We start from the raw sequence: 15,859 nt of genomic DNA on the forward strand, positions 1-15,859 counted from the left end.
CAAGTCCTTGGCCTTGGCCTTGGCCTCGGAGGCAAGTCCTTGGCCTTGGCCTTGGCCTCGGGTTGCCGGTCCTTGGACACAACACTGATGGACGCTACAGCTTCTTGTTTGCTTTTAAACTTAGTATGTAGCAGATGTGTGCATATGTTCAGCATGACATCTCTGAAACACTGCTGAAAGGACACGTTGATTCTCTCCTCTTTCATCGATAACTGCTTAACCAACAAAGTGTATGCAGAAAAAGTGGTTAAGATTGCATGACTGTCTGTGTGTTATGTGTTGTGTTGTAGTATTTTGTCTTTTATGTTAACTATTCTGGTGGAGCGGGTACCCGCGATGGTTCCTCTCTCGTGTGGTTGCACTGTGGTTGAGAGGAAAGAAATGTCATCTGTGCTGTATGTTGCACACAGAGCATATTTGACAATAAAGTTGACTTGACTTGATACTAATTTGTTCAATGAAATGATTTCTTCAATGATTTGGAGGGATTGTCCCACACTGTTGTCATATTTATGAATGAAATATGATGACATTCACCACACATGTTTTTGGAGCTCAGAATCTGTGTGTCTTTACCTCGCTTAAATCCACCAAAATCACGTTACCTCACCTGTGCCACACCTGAGACTTGGTTTTAGATCTACTTTTGGTCACCAAATTGCCAGAGGCCTGGGGGGTGTAAAATTGTATACGCTGGAAGGCATATCGAGGAGTCACCAACAAAGTAAACTTGCCCCAGCCGGAAAATAAGAACCATGCATTTTTACTCTTAGCCCGTCAATGAAAATAGGGCTGTTGGAGTGCAACTAAATTATTCACCCAAAATTAGAATTGCACGCTCAAATAAATGCAGTAAAATTAGTGCAAATAGTTATACTCAGGACCCATTCAGTCAGTGTAGTGTACTGTACTGGAGTGTACTCTCATGAACTGGGATCACTTACCCTTTAGTGATGTGTGGAGAATGAAGTGGCTCTTAGTGTCAGCACTTTGAAGTGAAGGACAGGAACCTGCTGCTGATTGGGAGCTGTTTTTTTCCCCTTCCCATTGTCTCTCACTTTCTTTCTCCAAGCCACATGTGAATAGTTATTGCACTGGGCATTACACATCGCACCCATGCTATATAAATGTACAGAGGAGGGAGGGAGTTGAAAGAAACAAGAAGAGAGCCAACATGAGGAAAGGGGAATGACGACTGTAGTTCGTATCAGTGTACACGACAATGAGGTGATGTCAAATAATAGCAAGCCTCTTGTACTCGACCATGCTAGTGAAGTCTGCAGTGTTGTGGACAAAGTGTTGGGTGAGAGCCAACATGAGGAAAGGGGAATGACGACTGTAGTTCGTATCAGTGTACATACACCACCAGTGTATTTCATGCAAATGTTGCTACTGATGCTGGAGACTGGGTTACAGCAACGTCAGGACCTTCTGAGAGAATCTTCTTCAAAACAGGCAGAATTTCCAACAGAAGAAACTGGATCTTTGTGTTTCTCAATGTCAATCTTAGCTATAGACACATGACTGAAAATGGATGCATTTTGTTGAGGTGTGTGCTTTTCGATGGTGCTGTACTCTGTAGCTTTAAATTGGTATTGTAGAAAACTGTAAAAAGTATTCAAAGTTCAACTATCAACTGTTGAATTTCGTTTTGTACCTAATATATTTTGGAGCATTATGCAAAGTGAATGAAGAGAGACATATTAAAAAAAATATTGTATTTCTTTATTTATTCATTTTTGCAGTTGTATTCATAATTTTAGATTTTATTTGGGAATAAAAAGTAACCAAAAAAAAAAAAATCTGAAAAACGCCAGAGCGAAAGCTCAATTTTCGCATCACGACTATCTATATGGCTGAATGATAATGATACGCCACTTGGAATTGAAGTGGATTTACATGGGGCACGAGATGTGAGCCAATCAGTTTTTCGTCAATGGACGCTACAGCTTCTTGTTTGCCACAAAGCTGAAAAGCAAACAGAACACTTTGTCTCAGGAATTCAGGTTGAGTGAAATGACAAATCCCCGCACATTCCATTTCCACATTCAGATAAGCAAGAGAACCAGATGGGGGAGGCTTGCTCAGTGCAATCAAATAAATGAAAGAGATTTCAGGAAAACCGTTTGTCCGGATCATTGTGGGTCAAACGATGTAAACATTCAATCTGTGATTATCAGGCTATACACTGCATTGGTCAAATGGTGTTACATATACCTTTTTAATGAAGGGCAAAGTCACATATTTTCTTGTAGTTTACGAAACCTAATCGACTTCAAAGCATCCTTATATATAGTATTTTTTTTCTCTGTTGCTCAGGTGTTTATGGAGAGAGAACAAGAATTCAGAGCTCAAGTAGTCTAAGCAAGGGAATGAAGGCCTCATGCAGCAGACGCACATTTAGAGTCCATCTCAGCATGTAGGACGGACAGAACGGATTACCTTGAATTCATCCCCTACCGAGAGGCGCCAGAGATGGATTCAACCAGTTCGGCCTCTGTCTCTGAAGGATAAATTGACAATGGACTTGACTGAATATAAACTGACTTAAATTTGTTCAACTTTCAAAATCTATGGGAAGCAGTGAGAACATGTGGACCCTGTTTCAGCCGATGTGCTCCCTCATTTTCACCATTATATTTTGGGAGAAGCAAACATAAATGATTGTATCTTATGGTAAATTATCAGATGATCACTGATTTCTCTTGGATCCATCTTTGACGATTTAGATTAAAAGGTAAAGAGGAGCCCCAGGGACGACATGCTTGGGAGACAATGTCTCCCAGCTAGCCAGTGAACGCCTCACTTCAGTCAGTGTAGTGTACTGTACTGGAGTGTACTCTCATGAACTGGGATCACTTACCCTTTAGTGATGTGTGGAGAATGAAGTGGCTCTTAGTGTCAGCACTTTGAAGTGAAGGACAGGAACCTGCTGCTGATTGGGAGCTGTTTTTTTCCCCTTCCCATTGTCTCTCACTTTCTTTCTCCAAGCCACATGTGAATAGTTATTGCACTGGGCATTACACATCGCACCCATGCTATATAAATGTACAGAGGAGGGAGGGAGTTGAAAGAAACAAGAAGAGAGCCAACATGAGGAAAGGGGAATGACGACTGTAGTTCGTATCAGTGTACACCACCAGTGTATTTAGTGCAAATGTTGCTACTGATGCTGGAGACTGGGTTACAGCAACGTCAGGACCTTCTGAGAGAATCTTCTTCAAAACAGGCAGAATTTCCAACAGAAGAAACTGGATCTTTGTGTTTCTCAATGTCAATCTTAGCTATAGACACATGACTGAAAATGGATGCATTTTGTTGAGGTGTGTGCTTTTCGATGGTGCTGTACTCTGTAGCTTTAAATTGGTATTGTAGAAAACTGTAAAAAGTATTCAAAGTTCAACTATCAACTGTTGAATTTCGTTTTGTACCTAATATATTTTGGAGCATTATGCAAAGTGAATGAAGAGAGACATATTAAAAAAAATATTGTATTTATTTATTTATTCATTTTTGCAGTTGTATTCATAATTTTAGATTTTATTTGGAAATAAAAAGTAACCAAAAAAAAAAAAATCTGAAAAACGCCAGAGCGAAAGCTCAATTTTCGCATCACGACTATCTATATGGCTGAAAAGTAATTGGGTAATCTGTATTTACACTGTATGGCACGTCTGAGATTATTAATCCTGAGTGAAAAGGAAGACAGGGTATTCAAACAAAATAAGAAGTGTTTGGACTTTTGTTCACTTCTCATTCCCCCCCTCCCCCCACCCACACACACACAGACACACACACAAAGCTGAAAAGCAAACAGAACACTTTGTCTCAGGAATTCAGGTTGAGTGAAATGACAAATCCCCGCACATTCCATTTCCACATTCAGATAAGCAAGAGAACCAGATGGGGGAGGCTTGCTCAGTGCAATCAAATAAATGAAAGAGATTTCAGGAAAACCGTTTGTCCGGATCATTGTGGGTCAAACGATGTAAACATTCACGTAGTATTTTGTCATTTTATGTTAACTATTCTGTTGATGGTGGCGCGGGTACCCGCGATGGTTCCTCTTTCGTGTGGTTGCACTGCGGTTGAGAGGAAAGAAATGTCATCTGTGCTGTATGTTGCACACAGAGCATATCTGACAATAAAGTTGACTTGACTTGATACTAATTTGTTCAATGAAATGATTTCTTCAATGATTTGGAGGGATTGTCCCAAACTGTTGTCATATTTATGAATGAACTATGATGACATTCACCACACATGTTTTTGGAGCTCAGAATTTGTGTGTCTTTACCTCGCTTAAATCCACCAAAATCACGTTACCTCACCTGTGCCACACCTGAGACTTGGTTTTAGATCTACTTTTGGTCACCAAATTGCCAGAGGCCTGGGGGGTGTAAAATTGTATACGCTGGAAGGCATATCGAGGAGTCACCAACAAAGTAAACTTGCCCCGGCCGGAAAATAAGAACCATGCATTTTTACTCTTAGCCCGTCAATGAAAATAGGGCTGTTGGAGTGCAACTAAATTATTCACCCAAAATTAGAATTGCACGCTCAAATAAATGCAGTAAAATTAGTGCAAATAGTTATACTCAGGACCCATTCAGTCAGTGTAGTGTACTGTACTGGAGTGTACTCTCATGAACTGGGATCACTTACCCTTTAGTGATGTGTGGAGAATGAAGTGGCTCTTAGTGTCAGCACTTTGAAGTGAAGGACAGGAACCTGCTGCTGATTGGGAGCTGTTTTTTTCCCCTTCCCATTGTCTCTCACTTTCTTTCTCCAAGCCACATGTGAATAGTTATTGCACTGGGCATTACACATCGCACCCATGCTATATAAATGTACAGAGGAGGGAGGGAGTTGAAAGAAACAAGAAGAGAGCCAACATGAGGAAAGGGGAATGACGACTGTAGTTCGTATCAGTGTACACCACCAGTGTATTTAGTGCAAATGTTGCTACTGATGCTGGAGACTGGGTTACAGCAACGTCAGGACCTTCTGAGAGAATCTTCTTCAAAACAGGCAGAATTTCCAACAGAAGAAACTGGATCTTTGTGTTTCTCAATGTCAATCTTAGCTATAGACACATGACTGAAAATGGATGCATTTTGTTGAGGTGTGTGCTTTTCGATGGTGCTGTACTCTGTAGCTTTAAATTGGTATTGTAGAAAACTGTAAAAAGTATTCAAAGTTCAACTATCAACTGTTGAATTTCGTTTTGTACCTAATATATTTTGGAGCATTATGCAAAGTGAATGAAGAGAGACATATTAAAAAAAATATTGTATTTATTTATTTATTCATTTTTGCAGTTGTATTCATAATTTTAGATTTTATTTGGAAATAAAAAGTAACCAAAAAAAAAAAAAATCTGAAAAACGCCAGAGCGAAAGCTCAATTTTCGCATCACGACTATCTATATGGCTGAAAAGTAATTGGGTAATCTGTATTTACACTGTATGGCACGTCTGAGATTATTAATCCTGAGTGAAAAGGAAGACAGGGTATTCAAACAAAATAAGAAGTGTTTGGACTTTTGTTCACTTCTCATTCCCCCCCTCCCCCCACCCACACACACAAAGCTGAAAAGCAAACAGAACACTTTGTCTCAGGAATTCAGGTTGAGTGAAATGACAAATCCCCGCACATTCCATTTCCACATTCAGATAAGCAAGAGAACCAGATGGGGGAGGCTTGCTCAGTGCAATCAAATAAATGAAAGAGATTTCAGGAAAACCGTTTGTCCGGATCATTGTGGGTCAAACGATGTAAACATTCAATCTGTGATTATCAGGCTATACACTGCATTGGTCAAATGGTGTTACATATACCTTTTTAATGAAGGGCAAAGTCACATATTTTCTTGTAGTTTACGAAACCTAATCGACTTCAAAGCATCCTTATATATAGTATTTTTTTTCTCTGTTGCTCAGGTGTTTATGGAGAGAGAACAAGAATTCAGAGCTCAAGTAGTCTAAGCAAGGGAATGAAGGCCTCATGCAGCAGACGCACATTTAGAGTCCATCTCAGCATGTAGGACGGACAGAACGGATTACCTTGAATTCATCCCCTACCGAGAGGCGCCAGAGATGGATTCAACCAGTTCGGCCTCTGTCTCTGAAGGATAAATTGACAATGGACTTGACTGAATATAAACTGACTTAAATTTGTTCAACTTTCAAAATCTATGGGAAGCAGTGAGAACATGTGGACCCTGTTTCAGCCGATGTGCTCCCTCATTTTCACCATTATATTTTGGGAGAAGCAAACATAAATGATTGTATCTTATGGTAAATTATCAGATGATCACTGATTTCTCTTGGATCCATCTTTGACGATTTAGATTAAAAGGTAAAGAGGAGCCCCAGGGACGACATGCTTGGGAGACAATGTCTCCCAGCTAGCCAGTGAACGCCTCAGGATCCCCCTGGAGGAGTGGGACGAAGCGAATAGGGCGAGGTAAATGTGGCCTTTCCTGCTAAACCTGCTCCCCCCGTGACCCAACCATGGATAATCAGTAGAAAATTGATGAATGGATGGTAAAGAGAATATAGCTGTGGGGAGCACCATAAAAAAAAATAAAAAATAAAAAAATAAAAAAAAATAAAAAATTTTAAAAAGGCAATTTATGTTTTTCCTGAAAAATCCTACATACTGTATAATTGATTTTGATATACAGTCAAACCTTGGTTTTCGTCCATAATCCGTTCCAGAAGGCTGTTCGAAAACCGAAATTGTTCGAAAACCGAAACCACGCTCTTTTTAAAAAAAAAAAAATGTTTATTGAACACGTCTGCTCACAATGGAAAGTGACACGAGGAAGCGTCACTTCCTCGTGTAAGGAAGGCGAGAGGAGTCAAGTGGTGCATTCAAGTGCGCTCAGTTTGTTCGTGAACCGAAATTTGTTCGTCATCCGAGGCATAAAAAACTCGCAATTTTTGGTCGAAAACCGAATTGGTCGAGAACCGAGATGTTCAAAAACCGAGGTTTGACCGTATCACCAAAATAAGATGTTGCCCTTTGCCGACCAACGACATCCAACACCATATTGATGTAAGATTGATGTAAGATCATACGATTATATTTCCATCTGAGGTGTGATAACAGTGGATTTGCATCCAATAATATGGTCAAAAACTGGGTTCAAAGGAGGGTGGCCACACCGCTTTTTGGCAAAACATGTCACGATTTGGCAAGATGTAGCTCCCAAACTCCTGCTCCCGTTGATCTAAAATTTGAGATTTTTTGTTGTGCCATCAGTATCAACAAGTTTCATTCAAATTAAATTGTTCAACATTTTGGGTGATTTGGCATGTAGAGACCCCTGATTGGAAAATTGAAATTTTTAGTGTTCCATCAAAAGATGCTAATGATTTTTATATTTTCGAACACTGTTAACCTGGTGATGCACTGGTTTGCATTTGGACATTCTCCACACACATGCCTGGCAAAAACATCAACAACCAAAAAATGCATATGTAAGAGGTTTATTGTATCTTTTTCAACAAAATCAAATATGCCAGTACCCCAAAGTGGCTTGGGCTGTAACGGTGTGCCATACCTGCTCACACCTTGAGTTATTTATTTATTTGTTTATTGAGAGGAGGGGGGGGGGGTTACATCTTTATGTGTGAGGTTTGTCACATATTAAAAATAAATAAATAAAATTAAAACCCGTTAAAAATCCAAATGTGAGTATTAGGCCTTGTAATCGACACTCTGGCCAGGGTGAAAGAGACAAAAAAAAGTGGTGTGACAATTCTAAGGGCTCATGATTGACAGGACCCGAGAAAATATTTAGAATTTGTGTCATTCAAGATGTCGGTCTCAAAGTGCTATTTTTCAAAGGTCCTGACAAGGGTTCTTCAAATATGCAGGGAGTACAATATGGTATAGTGGTAAAATATGTCACTGGGTGGGCATAAAGGATGACTTTATTGTTCTCAGAGGAAGATATTTGTGAGGACATCAGTGCACATTACCATTATAATGCTCCAGCGATATCCGAACCAATCGCTCATCTCACTGACCTAAGTTGTCATCATATTAAAAGAAGAGGAAAATCAGAGAAAATCCGACACATTCTATACACACTGGCGAAAGGCTGCGTGACATTTGACCACCTCCAAATATCCTCGCTGGCTGCATGTCATTTCACCCTCACAGTGATTTTTCACATTCACACCGATACTTGCTGTTGAGCTGTTGACTTTATCAACAGGCAAGGCGTTGAAAATGCCATGTTGCAACAAAGCCAAACACACACACACACACGCACGCACGCACGCACGCACGCACACACGCACACACACACACACACACACACACACACACACACAAGCCCAGAATTATCTGTACATCAACAAGACATTTGGAGTCAAAGCCTATCTGGGGAAAGACCAGACACTTGACCTTTTCCACCAGACATGTGTAATGGTGAATACAAAGCTTGGATGTATGCAAATCTGCTTTTTTAGGTGATGAGTTAAGATATACAGTTTGAATATACAGTAAGGATAGCTGGATAGATGGATCACAAAGTATAACAACCAAATAATATATGTTTCTGAGTTGTTAGAAATCTCATTTTGCTTTGCAACACATCCAATAACTGCAGGCAGCCTTTCCAAAACCTTTTAGGTCACAGACCTCTTTCAACATCCCCTGAAGAAGCTTGCACAATTACTGGAAAGTCTCAACTGTAAATCATTGCAGTGGCACGGCGATTGGTCATTTTGTCTGCAACTGAAGCAGATCTGCATAGTAGTTGGGCACAGTATCACCACTCTCTGTCACCGTTCTCCAAGTCTAGTCCTCAGGAGCCCCTATCCAGCCGGTTTTGGATATTTCCCTAGGTCCAACACACCTGATTACGTAACTGTATTTTCTTGTCTCGAAACAGGAAGTGAGTATCGGACGATACCTAGTAGCAAATCTGGGTATGCCTGGTATGTTAAAAATGGATCGGTAGGAACTTCAACTATTTCATGTTGTCAGCGAAAGTGTGCAGATTCATTTTCGCCTCTTAAACCGCCGTTGAAAAGTAGTCTCATGCCATGCAGCACTCGCTTAGCGGCTAGTTGCTAGCCACTAGACGCTAACGCCTGCAACAGGCGCCATATGTCAATGTCAGCGTGATTATTATTCTTTTTTTTTGTATCCTTAATAAGCAATTGAACATGATTTCAGGATTTTTTTTTTGGTTTTGTTTTTTTGATTTAGTTTATTTCCATAATGTTGCATCCAGAAATAAAACCAAAATGCTGAGCAAGCCATTTGCATTGTGAATAATGGACTCCCTCTGAAGCTCTAAGATCATAAAGAGAGGCCCAGCACACCACCACCTAACAATTCTTTTAGCATTGCACCGAGGCAACCTGGTTCATTTACATGCCATTTACGAAAAGCGTGTAGCGTGAGACAATCACCTCACAGTTGACAAGGAGGAGGCATACAAGTCATAATTTTTCATGTTCACATAAATTTTATGTTGTATTATAACCTTTGTAATCTCAGTGATTGTTATAAAACAGAACAGTCTCAACCGGAGAGTAAATAGGCCATAAAACCATCAGATGCATAACTCTCCGGCATCTTGGGCTTCAGATTTCTTTTAAATTTGGAAAATGAGACAGATTATTTGATATCATGACACTTTCAATATTGGTGAACCCCTATTACATAAACTAAAACAAGTACATTTGAATTTCATATAACTCCCTTTTACTTTGCAGATGCAACCCGTTTCTAGTATTTTGTTGGTGAGAGGAATAGTACACCGGAAAAACTTCACACCACTGAGTATTTAGCCTATTAACCATATTGTACATTGTGCAAACAAAGTCAAAAAAATTACATTTGGGAAACTTTAGGAGACCTTAACCATCAAAGAGAACATTTGTAGGATTGTATTTCGACCTGGACATTGCTCTTATGACCTTTTTTATTTTCTTTTCTTTTTAGTTTTGTATTTTTCAATATGAACAATTATGCTGTATACGTATAGTATTATTCCAGATAATTTTAGATTAGTTGAGATGAAAATTAAACAATGAGCAATACACATATAACAACGCCTCTCATGGGAGCAATTGTCTTAGTTTAAAAAAAAAAAAAGAATCCTACACGTTTCAATAATCTTTTAACCAAATCATCAATATGCTTTTTACATTTCAGCATGTGACTGCTGCACCCCATCGGCTGATATATGTCATGATTCGGTTTGGGACCAACAGGTGGCACTGTATGGCTCTCCCTGCAGCTGCACACCTGTTGGTCATTATGTAATTAGTGCTTTAAAAGGACTCCCAGCCCAAGCACTCATGGTCGGGTCATTGTTTGTGGCTGTTTGTATGCTACTGACGTTTGTTTCAGTCAGGTTTTGGTCATTGTTATGTTTTATCTTCAGTCATGTGTTTTGTTTGATACTTTGGACTATATATATATTTAAAAAATGCTAGTTGCTGACTAGTTCACGGAATATCCCGCGAACCACACGAAAGCTTTGAGAGGGTCCAGCCCGCCAGAGATCCTAGTGAGGATGAGCGTTTTGAAAAATGGATGGGTGGATATAATCCATCCAGTTTAATGAGCATCATTTGTCAGCTGCTTGACAAACATGATGCCTGCTCTCCAAAATACAACAAGTAAATGAGACGATATGAAAAGCCAAGTGTACTTGAAGGCATTTGATTGTACTGACATGTTCATATGAAAAGTTCTTTTTCTACATGCGCCTTACGATGTACTTTGCCTGGATGAAGATGGCCCCACTTTGTCAAACTTAGGGCTGTTTGCACATTAACTTGACTCCAATCCATTTAAAGTGGACCAAGAGAAATTGGACTCAGTTGTTTCTCATTCACATTTCAAGTTCAATGGAAAGACAACCTTATCTGGTGCACTTCAGGTCTCAAGGGGGGGAAAAAATCCTGACGAATCAGTACTGTAAGTTAGTTTGCATGGCTGAAAGAAAACACGTGCAGAAATTGTATTTATATTAAAAAATATGCAGTTTGTTCAAGTATTGCTGTTATTTCTTCTCCCTGAATGTGACTGTGTGGAATTTTAGTTTTCAAGACAGACTAAAAGCCTTTAGCCTCAATGTTATGGAGGCCTCCATCTGTCACGGGTCATTAATTTGATCTTCCACACCATAATAAGGTCAGCATCACCTTAGCCTTTCATAATTCTCTAATTACTCTGTGGACTCTCATTAGAATGAACCGGGGAGATGAGGATGTGCTTCACACAGTGATTAATGTATACACTTGAATCACAGTGTATATTTCTTTAACATTCTTGAACAGTCAGATACCAGAGCCGAGCACTCTGGTGATTTTTCACGTCAAAGTCAATTTAACTGTGACAAACTGAAGTGACGATTGTCATATAATGTCTTCTCCTCAACAATTTTCTAACTTGATGGATGACGGATGGATAGATAGATAGATAGAGAGATAGAGGACCAAAATACACACACACACACACACACACACACACACACGAATAAACAAAATCAATTCACTATTAAAAAAATTTAGTCAGGAATCAACCACTAAGTCCAAATGATTGAAGAAGATGCTTTTGATTATTGACAATAAGCCCTGCCTCTCATTTCATCGGATATAATGAAACCTGTTTTATTTTTTCTTTGCTTTTGTTTTAATTCAAAAACACTCATTGCCTCTCCTTGGCTTTTGTTCCAACATCTCACTGTGGCCCAACAATTAGTTCTTAGAAATCCGAACTGCTCTATGATGCTGCAATGATGATTTTCACATACCACATGCATTTGTATCTCTAAACAAGAGTAGAAAAATAGTCGCATTGTAAACTCCGTGAATTTGATGGCTTGGTCCACTCCTGCTTTACCTCACTTGAAATTATTTTAAAAAGTGAAGTTGAAAGAATTTAGCTTGGTTGTGAGTGCATACTCTAAGTACAAGTCTGAATTCTCTTTGGAATTGTTATGTTTGGACTTCATTCTTTTGCATTGATTACATCAATTTGAAAATGTTGGTGCATGTCTTATTGATTCAAGTTTATTGGTCCTGTCCTGCATCACACTCTTGTGCCTGCTGACTTGTCTCATTAGTGAGTCTGTCTCTCCTGACTGCTATCCTCCTTGTGTTGTCGAAATAGGGAAGCATCATGGCAAACTGACCATGAGGTAAACACATGCTGGAGCCAAGAAATCCCCCCCCCCCGCCCCCCACACACACACACCATGTCTTTTTTAAATGGAGTATGTGAGTGATGGGTTAGTAACTAGGATAGTGTAGGATAGTGATTCCTAGAACAATGAGGTCAGAGATCACATACATGAGGGCCGTCGAAATGCTGAGATCGAGTGACCGCTTCTGGTGGCCTGGCATCACAGATCACAACTAACAAAGATAACTGTATGAGCAGAGGACAGCACAAAACGGAGAACTTCTAATGCTAACTCCTTTTCCTAATAGGCTGTGGAAGAAAACCGGCATAGATCGATGTGAACATGGGGTAGAGTTACCTCAAGGCCATATTTACTAGGCATGGGACAGTTGGAGAGGTAGTCAGTGACAACAAGCCACAGTTCAGCAGTGACAGAAAGTTTGCTCATGAGATGGACTTTATACACACAACCTCTACCTTCTCAAGGACATAGCTATGCTGAACGCACAGTGCCCACAATCTGTGTAAAAGTAAGCGGCTCAGATAAATGGTTGGATGGATGGATGAGCGTGCAGTTCAAACAGCCAAAAGGATCCTTAACCAATTGGACCCTCTCCTGGCTTTTACGGCTTACAGATCTTCTCCACACAGCAGCATGTTGACATTTCATCTGTTGAAGTTAAATAAAGGCTATTTCAGATAACGTCAGTATGTTCTTTGAACTACAAATCATCCAAAAGTTCAGACAATAACTGTGTTAATTAAAAAAAAATAATAAATTTTATATCTATATATATCTGTATATATATATATATATATATATATATGAGAACACAAGCATATATACGAGTGCATGTGTGTGTGTGTGTGTGTATAAAGTGTGGGTATGTGTGTGCAGCACGGTGTTCGACTAATTAGCACGTCCACCTCACAATGCAGAGGTTGTGGGAGTTAGAATCCGGCTCCAGCCTTCCTGTGTGGAGTTTGCATGTTCTCCCCGTGCCTGTGTGGGTTTTCTCCAGGTACTCCGGTTTCCTCCCACATTCCAAAAACATGCATGGCAAGTTGATTTGACTCTCCAAATTGTCCCTGGGTGTGATTGTGAGCACGAATGGTTGTTTGTCTATGTGTGCCCTGCGATTGGCTGGCAACCAGTTCTGCCCTGCGATTGGCTGGCAGCTATTTCAGTGAGTCCCCCACCTACTGCCTGTAGACATCTGGGATAATGTCCAACCTGTTTGTCGACTTCGTATGCAAAACGAGGGGCACTGTTACGAGAAAATAGAAACAGACCACATATCAACCATTAACAGACAGTGTCTTTTCCCCAATGATGATGAGAGTCAAATGAAATCCATCATGAGGTGTTCAAATGGCCGTGTACGTGGTGGATGCGCAGCTAACTGTGGGAGTTTCCCCCCCTCAACTTGCATTTTGTGTGGCACAAATCAAACAGGCCTCACAGTGTTCTTGGGCTACTGTCGTGAAACCCTTCATGAACCAGTGTGTGTTAATAGCAGATAACAGACCCCTCTTTTTTGCAAATAAAGCGAAAAATGCTTTGGCAGGCAAGGATTGTCATTTGGGCCGAGCCATTTTTTTGTAGTTACGTCAAAGCAGGTCACTGAAGATTTCTACAGATCCCTCTTGCTGGATGTGGAAAACTGTTGCATTTCATGCAGTGACACAATCAAAACAGATGTGTCAGTGGACGCGGGCAAAAAGGTGTGCGTATGCTTGTGTGTGTTTGAGTGGTTTAAATACTGAAGCTTTGGCAGCTACACTAGGAGCAACGCTTGCCAATGACACGGGCTTCGGAAAAATTGGTGTGGGTGGAACATTTACAAACCGCAATAGAGGATGGCAACAAGATGGCCTCCAGGTGCTCAGCAATCAGAGAGTGGTTGAGGACCAGCTTCCCATTGGACATCAGGAAATTTCGATATTTTCACAAAGCCCCAAAATTGGGCACCACCCCAAATGCATGCCTTGAATCTGTGCAAATGGCCACAGACTTGTCCTTAGCTAAACATCATTGACTTTTCGGCGGCCACGACTGCATGTAGGCATTTTGGAAGACTTTGCAAAGCTTTCTGCCATATTTCTGCAGTAGGACTGATATCATGCAACCCCTGCGCTCATCAATGGTCTGAGTAAATGTAACAGTCTGAGTAAAGAGGAGTCAGGAAGACCTGGTGTAGGAGCTGACTGCAAGGCTGTTTTCTTTTCTGTGAATGCCCGCTTAGCCTCAGTTATCAACGTGAGATGGGATGAGGATGTGGGTCCAAAGACGTGTGATTACACAAACAATGATTTGGGAATAATTTGGAACAAAACAGCGGCAATACAAACAAATGCCCAAAAAGGACATCATTTGCTTTATTAGGCAATGACACAATGTACTGGAGACGTTCAGGAAAGGGCCTTTCCATGACCAGAAATAACATATCCCAAAAAATTGTGACCGTCTCTTAAATAAACTGGCGTTTGGATAGACTAGCGTTGTGACCTTCCTCAGCAAGGAGAGCCATGGTGCCACTTCCACACTGTTTTTTTTTTTTTTTTGAGCAAGCCATCCACATAATGTATGAGTGCAGCACCTGGAGAAAACTGCAGATGTGCCGAGCTATAACACCGAGTTTGAGTTGAAATGGTTGGGGACTCACAATAGCTTTAAAACAGATGTGAATGGTTTCCCTGTTAAAGGTGAAGGCGAAGCAGAATTGGCTGTCAGTGTGCACAGGGACACTGAAAAAGGCATTGGACAGGTCAATCACACAAAACCACGTAGCATCGGATAGAACTTGAGACAAAACTGGGGGGGTTAGGCACTGTTGGAGCACTCGCGTGAACGGTAGCATTAACAATACGGAGATCTCCAATGAACCGCCATTTGTCGGGGCGGGCGCAGCACGACTTTTTTTTATTGGAAACCTGGGTGTCCTCACCGTAGAATGAGGTCATGGAACAATGACTTCTGCTTTCAGCAAAGAATCTAAAACAGGTCTGATGCCTTCGATGGCTTTAGTTTCGAGTGGGCACTCTGGAAAATTTGGCTGAATGTCAGATTTGGGATGAATCCAAATGGTTTCAGCCCCTTAATTTATCCAACATCATATTTATTAGAGACCCAGCCTAGTGGCAGACCCCTCAGCCAGAGAATGAGGAAGTTGGTACAAATGTGTGTAGTTTGTGTGAATGGAAAAGGGGAGTGGTGGTGTCTGAGCAGTTAGGATCCTCTTTTAGATCGAGAGACCTGAGAGCAGGTGTGTACATGCTGCTTGATATTTTGAAAACATCATGTGTGGGTGGCTGCATGATCAAAGGTATGTGTGTGTAGGTGTTCAATTTGTGATGGCTTCACATTGTTTGGTCCAAGGACCAAAATCACAGCCATTGATAAGTGTGTGTGTGTTGACAGTGAAATATGTGGAACTTCATAAAATTGAAGTTGTGTGGGTGTTGTGAGTGAGACAGCGATGGCACTCTGTAAAGAATTCCAATCAAGGGTGCACAGCGTGAGATGATCAACAGCGGAAAACCAAAAAAATCCCAGACTCGGTGGTTGGTCACAAAACACAGTGCATAATATTTCTCTATCCATCCATTTTCTGATCCGCTTATCCTCACAAGTGTCGCAGGGTGTGCTGGAGCCTATCCCAGCTGTCTTTGGGCATATATATATATATATATA

Source organism: Hippocampus comes, unplaced genomic scaffold (assembly GCF_001891065.2).
Source record: "Hippocampus comes isolate QL1 unplaced genomic scaffold, H_comes_QL1_v1.1 scaffold234, whole genome shotgun sequence".
NCBI lineage: Eukaryota > Metazoa > Chordata > Actinopteri > Syngnathiformes > Syngnathidae > Hippocampus > Hippocampus comes.